Raw genomic sequence first — 9,857 nt, 5'->3', positions numbered from 1 at the left:
ACTGTCTGTGACTCCATTCCAGGGGATCCAACACCCTCCTCTAGTCTCTGTGAGCATCAGGCATGCACATGGTACACAGACATACATGCAGGCACGACACTCATACACAAAAACAAATAAATCTAAAAAAATAATTTTAAAAAGATGAGCAGTGCCTGAGAAACAACATCCAAGGCTATCCTTGCAGTCACTCTCAAATGTGCATGTGCGTGTGAGCACATGTGCACACATACACACACACACAAAACAAACAAAGAAGGGATAATAACAGTAATGTTGGCAGGAAGATCTCTGTAATTCAAGGCCAACCTGGTCTACAGAGAGAATTCCAGGACTCCCAGAGCTATATGAAGAAACCCTATTTCAAAACTAATAAGGCCAGACAGTGGTGGTGTATGCCTTTAATCCCAGCACTCGAGAGGCAGAAGCAGGTGGATCTCTGTGAGTTCAAGACCAGTATGGTCTACAAGAGCTCGTTCTAGAACAGGCTCCAAAACTACAGAGAAACCCTGCCTCAAAAAACCAAATAATAATAATAATAATAATACCATTAACAAATTTGGGCAGGTGAGATGGCTCAGCAGGTAAAAGACACTTGCCCCTAAGCCTGAAGACCTCAGTTCAATCACTAAGACCTACATGATAGAGAGAACTGATTATTGAAAGTCATCCTCTGATCTCCATACTGTGCATGCACACACACACACACACACACACACACAAGAAAGAAAGAAAGAAAGTAAGTAAGAAAGAAAGAAAGAAAGAAAGAGAAAATCAAAATCAAAATAATAATAATTTTAAACATGTACTACAAAACAGAACTCCGTGTCAGTAGCAACCTCAAACACATTTACCATGTGTCTTATGTTCTCTCTCTCTCTCTCTCTCTCTCTCTCTCTCTCTCTCTCTCTGTGTGTGTGTGTGTGTGTGTGTGTGTGTGTGTGTATGATGTGCATACAGATACTCAAGGAGGTCAGAGGAGAGAGTCAGAGGAGAGAGTCAGATCCCTGGAGCTGGAGTTACAGACTGTTTTAAGCCATCTAGGTCCTTCTCTTGACAATGTGAACTTGAATGTCTGGCCAGGCTGAGGTGCTAAGACAGTCCAAAAACTAGATCAAAAAAAGAAAACATTTGAGCAAGCCCTACATTCGAGTCCTCACTTCAACCCGTGTTTGCTGTGTAGCTTTAACTAATCATTTTCCCTTCCTGACTTTTCTCATCTGTAAAACGGGTGTGCTACTGTCTTCTTCTGAGTACTAGTTACTGTGAATAACTATGCTAATGCAATACCTGAGTTCTGATTACTTCAGAGCCATGGGACTGGCTCTGGGTGTTGCTCTCATCGATGGATACCAATACTTAATCAAAATCAGTTCCACCAAGCAGAGGCCTTGGCAGCCCTGAGCCATTCAGACTTGAGGGTACAGAAAACATGGTTCCCAGGGCCACCCGGAGGCTCCAGACTGGGCTGCAGCACCTTAGAAAACCCTCCCAGCTTGCAGTCTGGTAACCTGACACCCGACTGACAGATTTCCTAGGACTGCGGTGAGGAGAGGGATAAGTGCCCGATCTACTCATGAATCCCCCTCCCTCTCCCAAATCTCCCAGGCCTACTTCACTGTGAGTCCCGATCCAGTGGGCCTTGCGTAGGTGAGCTGAGGCATCTCTTTGAATAGAAGGGTGGGGCGGTGGTTGGGACTTGGGACTCTAGACTCTACTTAGGGGAGCAGAATTGGAGGTAGGCAAGTATCCCCACGGTTAGGAAGCTAAGGTGAGGTGAAGGACGAGGAAACCCCACCCATGTGCCTGCTACCCTTCCAAAGCACCTGACACCGGCAGGGCTTGGCTTCCCTTAAGATCTAGACGTCTCTCTGCGGCCACAGCCGGTTGAATAGGCAGACCTGCACTCTAAGACCCTGAAAGCCCTGGCCAGGTCCCCGCAGTCATTCCTGGGCATCCAGACACTGGGATGCCGGAAGACATCGGTTCCCCGGGCTGTTCTCTGGAGAGTACCTAGGATGGTGCTACGCGGGGACGCTGAGTAGCTTTGATCTGGCAGCCCGGCACCAATGTTAACCCAATCCTGTGTCTCTCCGCTCGGGAAGAAACTTTGGGCTGGCATCCCCGCTCCCGGGCCTCGCGAAGCCGGGTGGCTGCCGCTGCCCACTCACCAGCGCACCAACTGCCAGCGCTTTTCCCCCGGAGCCCTGCGGCCCGCCATGCCTTGTCCCGCAGCTCCCTGCGCCGCGGAGGCGGCTCCAACTGCATCAGGGCCAGTGCCCAGCGCGCTGGCGGCCGCGGGGACAGCACGGGACCTGGAGGCTCTCACCCTCCCGGCGGCGGTGCGCCCCACCCTCCGCGCACCGGCGGGGTCACCGCACTTCTCTGCAGCAGCGCGCCGGACCGCCCAGTCTCCTTCGCCTTTTCCCTGACCCATGGCCTCACCATACTGAATATCTGGGTTTCTTTGGAGCACCGAGTCAGAAATCAGGTTCTCAGAGACCTTTAATCCCGCTGTGCTTTGTCCCCTTAAACAGTTTGTTCTACTTACCATAAACATAAATCGTAAAAAAATTAAACTCTCTTAAAAGCCTAAAATAAAAATGGATGTGCCCTGAAAAAGATTAAAATATTATAATACGGCAGTAATTAAAACAGTACCATGGCATCAGCCTAGACACTTGCCCACCCTAGGCCCAGCCCCATCGGAGCAACCAACCTCCCATCCACACCAGAATCTGTCTTTGCTGTAGAAGGGCAGAGACTAGCCTGGCTGACCGGATCAGAGGCTTGAGGCAACCTAAACCTGGTGTAAAGGAACTCGGAAAAGTCTGTAAAGTCAGGCATGGGGGTATCCTGTAATTTTAGGGCTCAGGGGGTAGAGGTAGAAAGGTCAGAAGTTCAAGGTCATCCTCACCTACAAAGCCAGAAAAAAACCAACTTGATATACAGTCCTGTCAAGAAAGGAAAGAAGGAAAACGCCCCCCCCCCCATATCAAAGAGGAAGAGGAGGAGAAAAAAGAGGAGGAGGAAATGCTTATGAGATTACGCATTCAGGGAGTCCTCCCATATTAGGACAATCCAAATTTGGTTTTTCCTCTTTTTGTTTTTCTAAAATAGTATCTTGTTATATAGTCCAGGCTGGCTTCAAACTCTTGGCAATCCTCCTGCCTCAACCTCCAAGTGCTGGGACTGCAAGAAGGCACCAACCATCACATTGGGAAACTCCTCTGCTTTACAGGAAAGAAGCTGGGCAGACTGAAGTAAGAAGTCTGGCTCCCTTGTGAGAGACTGGAGCTAGTCTTCCTTATAAAAACGCAGGTCTGTATGCAGGAGTAATATGGAGGCACAGAGGATGAAGCTCAGCAGTGTTTGCCCAGCACATGCAAAGTTAGCTCTCCAGAGGTGGTGCCCACCTATCATCCCAGCACCCACGAGGCACAGGCAGGAGGCTCAGAAATCCAAGGTCATCCTTACCTCAATAGCAAGGTCTAAGTTGATGCCAGCCTGGGATACATAAGACCAGAGAGAGAGAGAGAGAGAAGCAAAAAGGTGGGAGGAAGGGATGGAGAGAAGGAGAAAAAGAAATTTCCAGGGAAAGCTGGGCATGATGGTGGCTCATGCCTTTTAATTTTAACACTCAGGAAGCAGAGACAAGAGGATCACTGTGAGTTCAAAGCCAGCCTGGTCTACATAGTGAGACCCTGTTTCACACATGAAAATTTCCAGGAACCGACCTGCTACGGACCTTTGCCATTCTGTCCATACATGCCATCTCCACTATTCAATAAAAAACAAAATTACAAAAGGGGACTTGATGGCATGGGCCTGCAATTCTGGGTACTCAGACAACTAAAGCAGAAGACTAGCTTAAGTCCAGAAGTTCAAAGCCAGCCTGGATGGCATAGTAAGAGCTTTTTGGTTTTTGTTTATTTTGTTTTAATACCAAGATTCCATAAATCCCAAGGATCCCCACCCAGGCTTTCCACAGCATCTCATCTAAGCAATGGTATAAGACAGGAAGACTCACACACCCACATGTAAGCGAACAAGGAACAAGAGAGAGAAGGAACGAGAAATACAGGGCTTTGGAGTTAGAGTATCTGGCATGGCTTGATCATTCCTTCTAAGCAACCTTTCTCTAATCTTATTCCGTGAAATTAACATACTGACCAAGGAAACCAAATAGAAAGTCTAAAATCACCTCCAGGGCAGACTTGTGACTGCATATGTGTTGAGTGTGGATGTGGTAGCCCTGTAATCTCAGCATACTCAGCCTTGAGTTTGGGGTCAGTCTGGGCTGTTTAGACCTATTAGTCCAGATTAGCCTTGACTACAGTGACAGACCCTACATCACACAAGAAGGGTTTGGGGTATAACTCAGTTTGGTGCAGTTCTTGTCAAGCATACACAAAGCCCTGGCTTCAATCCCCAGTGCAGCATAAAACAAGGCAAGGTGGCTCCAGCACGTAATCCTAGCACTAGGAAGTGGGGACAGAAGAATCAGAAATTCAAGGGTATCCTCAGCTACATAGTGAGTTGGAGGCCAGCCTGGGATGTAAGAAACCCTATCCTAGGCCCGGTGGTGGTGGCGCACGCCTTTAATCCCAGGACTCAGGGGGCAGAGGCAGGCGGATCTCTGTGAGTTTGAGGCCAGCCTGATATGTAAGAAACCCTACCCTGAGCCGGTTGGTGGTGGTACATGCCTTTAATCCCAGCACTGGGGAGTGGCGGGCAGAGGAGGTATCTCTGTAAGTTCGAGGCCAGCCTGGGGTTTGAGAAACTCTACCCTGTCTCAGAAAGAAAAAGAGTTGGGAAAATGACAAAAAAAAAAAAAAAACAAAAAAAAAAACCTTTGAGAAGTGAAATTAAAGATGGAGTAAGATGGGATTGTTAGTTTTTAAATATGAGCTACGAGCATTCCTTTTGAGGGGGGTTTTGTTTTTTTAAGGTACGGTTTCTCTGTGTAGCCCTAGCTGTCCTGGAGCTCACTCTGTAGGCCAGGCTGGCCTTGAACTCGGAGATCTGCCTGCCTCTGCCGCCGAACTGCTGGGATTAAAGGCGTGTGCCACCCCTAGCCAAGCATGTCCTACTTTTATGGTTTTTTTTTTTGTAATTAGGCTCTGTTTTTTAAATTAGGTGGTGTTGGAAGATGCCTTTATTCCTAGTCTCCAGAGGCAAAGGCAGGTAAATCTCTGAGTTTGAGGCCAGTCTGGTCTCCAGAGTGAGTTCTAGGATAACCAAGGTTACACAGAGAAACCCTGTCTCAAAACACAGTTAGGGACTGGGAGCATGAGGACCTGAATCAAATTTTCAGAACCCACTTACAAAGTGGGCATGGTTGGGATGGCAATGGGACTGCAGGAGAGGTCACTGGGACTTACTGGCTGTCAACTCAACTGCAGATTCAGTGAGAACCCTACCTCTAGGGAAGGAGGCAGACAGTGGTAGAGCAGGACGTCCAACTTCCTCCTCTGGGCTCCACACAATGTATGTACACATAGAAGCAGACACACCGCATAACTATTGCAATATGTATATAATCATATGCATTACCTGGATGGAGAAATTACAGGCTCTATATTCTTTGCTAAAGATTAAAAAAAAAATCAGGTGGCATGGACTGAAGCAGATCTCCAGCAATCAGGGTTGGGAAAGATGGTTCTGTGGATCAAATGTTTGCTGCACAAACATGGAAGCCTGAGTTTAGACTCCTGTCTCCCCTGTAAAACCTGGTGTGGTGTATGTTTCTGTAATCCCGCTGCTGGGACATAGAGACAGATCCCGGAGGTTCAATGGCCAGCCAGGTTAAGTGAAACAATGAGCTCTAGGCTCAGTAAGAAGACCTTGGCTCAAAATACAAGGTAGAGGCCTGGAGAGATGGTTCAGAGGTTAAGAATACTGGCTGTACACCTCTAATTCCAGCACTCACCAGTCAGAAGCAGGTGGATCTCTGTGAGTTTGAAACCAGCCTGGTCTACAGAGTGAGTTTTAGCCAGGGTTACACAGAAAAACCCTGCCTTAAAAAAACAAAACTGTTTGCTCTTCAAGAGGTACTGAGTTTAATTCCCAGCAACCACTTGGTGACTCACAACCATCTATAATGAGATCTGATGTCCTCTTCTGGCCTGCAGCTGAGCAAGCAGGTAGAGCACTCTTAAACATAAAATGCATAAGTAAAAATAAATAAGTCTTTTAAAAATACAAAGTGGAGAAGAAATTAAAGAAAACATTCTAGGCTGGAAACATCTCTCCAGTGGTTAAGAGCGCTGACTGTTCTTCCAGAGGACCTGAGTTCAAGAAAACTGACCTAAAATTGAGAGATTTCAGGTATAAGCAGCCAGATACTGTGGGATCCTTTCAAGGATACCTATCAATCAAGGGGTCTTGGGGGAGGGGCACTGAATAAAAATGAAGTAAAATGGCATACATGTATGAAAAGGGGTAAAGGAGAGGTGGGAGCTCCTGGTCGCTCTGCCCTGAATGGAGGAGGATGTGGACAGGCTTGAAGCAGAAGGGAGAAGTCTGAGGCTCAACTGTGATCTGGCAAACATAACGTCGTCTTCAGTGCTACAACCATCATCTCCTATCGTCAAGGTCAAGACTGATCAGAGCCAGGAAAGTCAGAGCTGAGATGCATCCGAGCCCTTGCACTCTTTGACCATCGCCACTATGGGTGTTTTCGATCATAGCTGGGTCCATCTGTCTGGGAGCCCCGATAATGAGGTGATTGCAAGCTCACTTTCCATGACACTAGGTGGCCGAGGGCTACAATCCTGGCCATGCCGCTTCCCAGCTGCATTGTTATGTGTAATCTCCCTTCAGACTCCCTTTCTCCACCTGCAAATGGGAATTGCCTTTGCGACAGGAGTTCTCAGAAGTTAAGATGAGATCGTGTAGATAAAGGTAAACATAATGGCTGCTCTAAGGTGAGATATATACTTTTGTGTTTCTTTTACCTTGCTACAAACTTAACTTCAAAAATAGGGGAAGAATTAAACAGTATTTAACAAAAATCTGTGGCACACAGTAAGTGCTCCATAAATGTTTATTGTTACTATTATTGTCGCTGTGGTGGACACCACCACTCCAGTCCCCTTTCAGAATGCTTCCAGGGCCCCTCCAACCTTAGGACACTGCTGTGCACACAGGTTTGCTCCGATCATACTACTCCATGTAACAACCGATGGTCTCTACAGCTGCTCCAAGGAAATGGCTCTGAGAAACCCAGTCCTAGAGCCCAGGTCCTAGCTCTTCCACGGCGGTTTCCTGCTCCACTGGTTCAGTTCCTTTGAGGCATTGCTCACTGGGTGCTTTTACACATTATTTATCACTTTTCATATAAATATTTTGCAGGCAAATGTACGGCAATTTCCAGAGGGCATCTGCAGAGGACTTTCATATCCAGCAGGGAGCTTGATTGGAGGCAGGAGGCTGGAAGCAGCACTTCCTGTCCCAAAACTGCAGCCTCCATGGATAGGATCGATATCACATGGGTTTCTCTCGCTGTTTGCTTTAGCTGCTGAAAAGCCAGAGTCCCAGGACTCATTTTTATCCAGGACGAAGAGAAGAACGTCTGGGAATTGGCCATAGCAATCCTATTCACCTGCACTACACACACCACACCACACACACACACACACACACACACACATACACACACACACATTTAATTTGAACCTTTTGACACTTTTAAGTTTCTGTTTCATTTTATGTGTATGGGTGTTTTGCTGAAATGTGTGTGTCACTTACACACCTGGTGCCCATGATATCCAGAAGGAGTTACAGGTGGTTGTGAGCTACCATGTAGGTGCCAGGAACTGAACCTGGGTCCCTTGGAAGATCAACCAGTGCTCTTAACCATTGAGCCATTTCTCTAGTACCTTAAATTTTTATTTTTAGTCAGGCGGTGGTAGTGAACATCTTTAATCCCAGCACTTGGGAGGCAGAGACAGGCAGATCTCTGTGAGTTCGAGGCCAGCAGTCTTGAAAAGCCATATATATATATGTGTGTGTGTGTGTGTGTGTGTGTGTGTATTTAAATTTTATCTTATGCATATGAATGTTTTGCCTACAGGTGTGTCTGTGCATCATGTGCATGCCTAGTGCCAGGGGAAGCCAGAGGAGGGCATCAGATCCCCTGGGATTGGAATTATAGATCATTGTAAACTGCCAGGTTTGCTAGGAATCAAACCAGGGTCCTCTGGAAGAGCAGCCAGTGCTCCGAACCACTGAGTCATCTCTCCAGTCATCCCTCAAGGTATTTTTTTTAAGGTGTGTGTCTGGTGCCCAAGGAAATTAGAAGAGGACTTTGGATTCCCTGCAACAAGAGTTACAGATGGTTGTGAGCCACCATGTGGGTGCTAGAAATCCAACCTGGGCCTTCTGGAAGAACAGTCAGTGGTCTTTTTTTTTTTTAATAAAAAAAAAAGATTTATTACGTATACAACATTCTGGCTCCATGGATGCCCACATGCCAGCAGAGGGCGCCAGATCTCATTACAGATGGTTGTGAGCCACTCTATGGTTGTTGGGAATTGAACTCAGGACCTCTGGAAGATCAGCCAGTGTTCTTAACCACTGAGCCATCTCTCCAGTCCCAAGATACTTTTATAAGGATCTTGTTGATAGATGTTGTTCTTCCCAAATTATTGGAGAAGTATAGTTCAGGAGTGCATGGTGGCTTCTGCCCGTAATTTCAGCAGTCCAGAACTGAGGCATAATTGCTAAAAGTTCAGGATTAGTTTGAACTTCTGGGTCAGACCCTGTCTCAAAAAACAAAATAAAAAACAAGAAGAGGAGAGAAAGAAAGAGGAGAAGGAGGAGCTCAGAGAGGCTAGAAGTTTTCTAGAAAAATCTGGAATTATTAAGCTAGCAGGTAGCAGAACTAGCATTAGGGTTTCAGACTCTTTCACACCATGTCTTTTGGAGACAAAAAAAAAAAAAAAAAAACCATCGTTAGTCATTCTGACACCTCATACAACTTAGGGCATTAGGTGGTTTACCAGAACTCATATCTCTGCGGAAGATCCTCACAGCTCAGTAATGCTATCCTGTAAAAACAATAAGAAGCCTGGCAGTGGTGGCGCCCACCTTTAACACCAATACTCAGAAGGTAGAGGCAGGTGGATTTCTGAGTTCAAGCCCTGCCTGATCTACAAAGTGAGTGCCAAGGTTGCACAGAGAAAACCTGTCTTGAAAAACAAAAAAACAGAAGGAGGAGGGGAGGAGGAGGAGAAGGAAGGAAGGAAGGAAGGAAGGAAGGAAAGAAGGAAGGAAGGAAAAGAAAGAAGAGGAGGAGGAAGAAGAAGAAGGAAAAGGAAGAAGGGGGAAGAAATCTGGGCATTGTGATGCACACCTTTATATTCAGGAATTGGATGCAGGAGGATCTCTGTGAGTTCAAGGTCAACCTGGTCTACTAAGAAGAGAGTTCCAACCCAGATAGTGCTACATACTGAGACTTCGTCAAAAAAAAGGGGGGGGGGGTCTTCTGAAAATTTGACTCAAAAGGGAAACAAATATTTGGCTTGCAAAGGAGTGTGGAAATCCAGATCAGTCTTTTGGTCTGAATCCCTGAAGCCACAACCTTCAATGTGACAAGGTAGGAATGGAAATGAGTTGCCAATGGGAGCTGGGAGCCACCTGCCACTCACTGAGAGCATCAGATTCCTTGCCATCAACCGTCATGCATACAGGTGTCTGAAGAGCTCTCACCCTTATGCAAGTATTAACCCATTTAATTCTTGAGACAATACAAAGGTGCACTCCATACACCACCATCAGCCTGGGAAAGAGAAAGATGCTGATGGAGCCAGAACTATAAGGCTAGCAGAGTAACTCTAGAAACCTATTCAGAG

This window comes from Myodes glareolus, chromosome 9 (genome assembly GCF_982192425.1).
Source record: "Myodes glareolus chromosome 9, mMyoGla1.1, whole genome shotgun sequence".
NCBI lineage: Eukaryota > Metazoa > Chordata > Mammalia > Rodentia > Cricetidae > Myodes > Myodes glareolus.
This window is presented reverse-complemented; position numbering follows the sequence as displayed.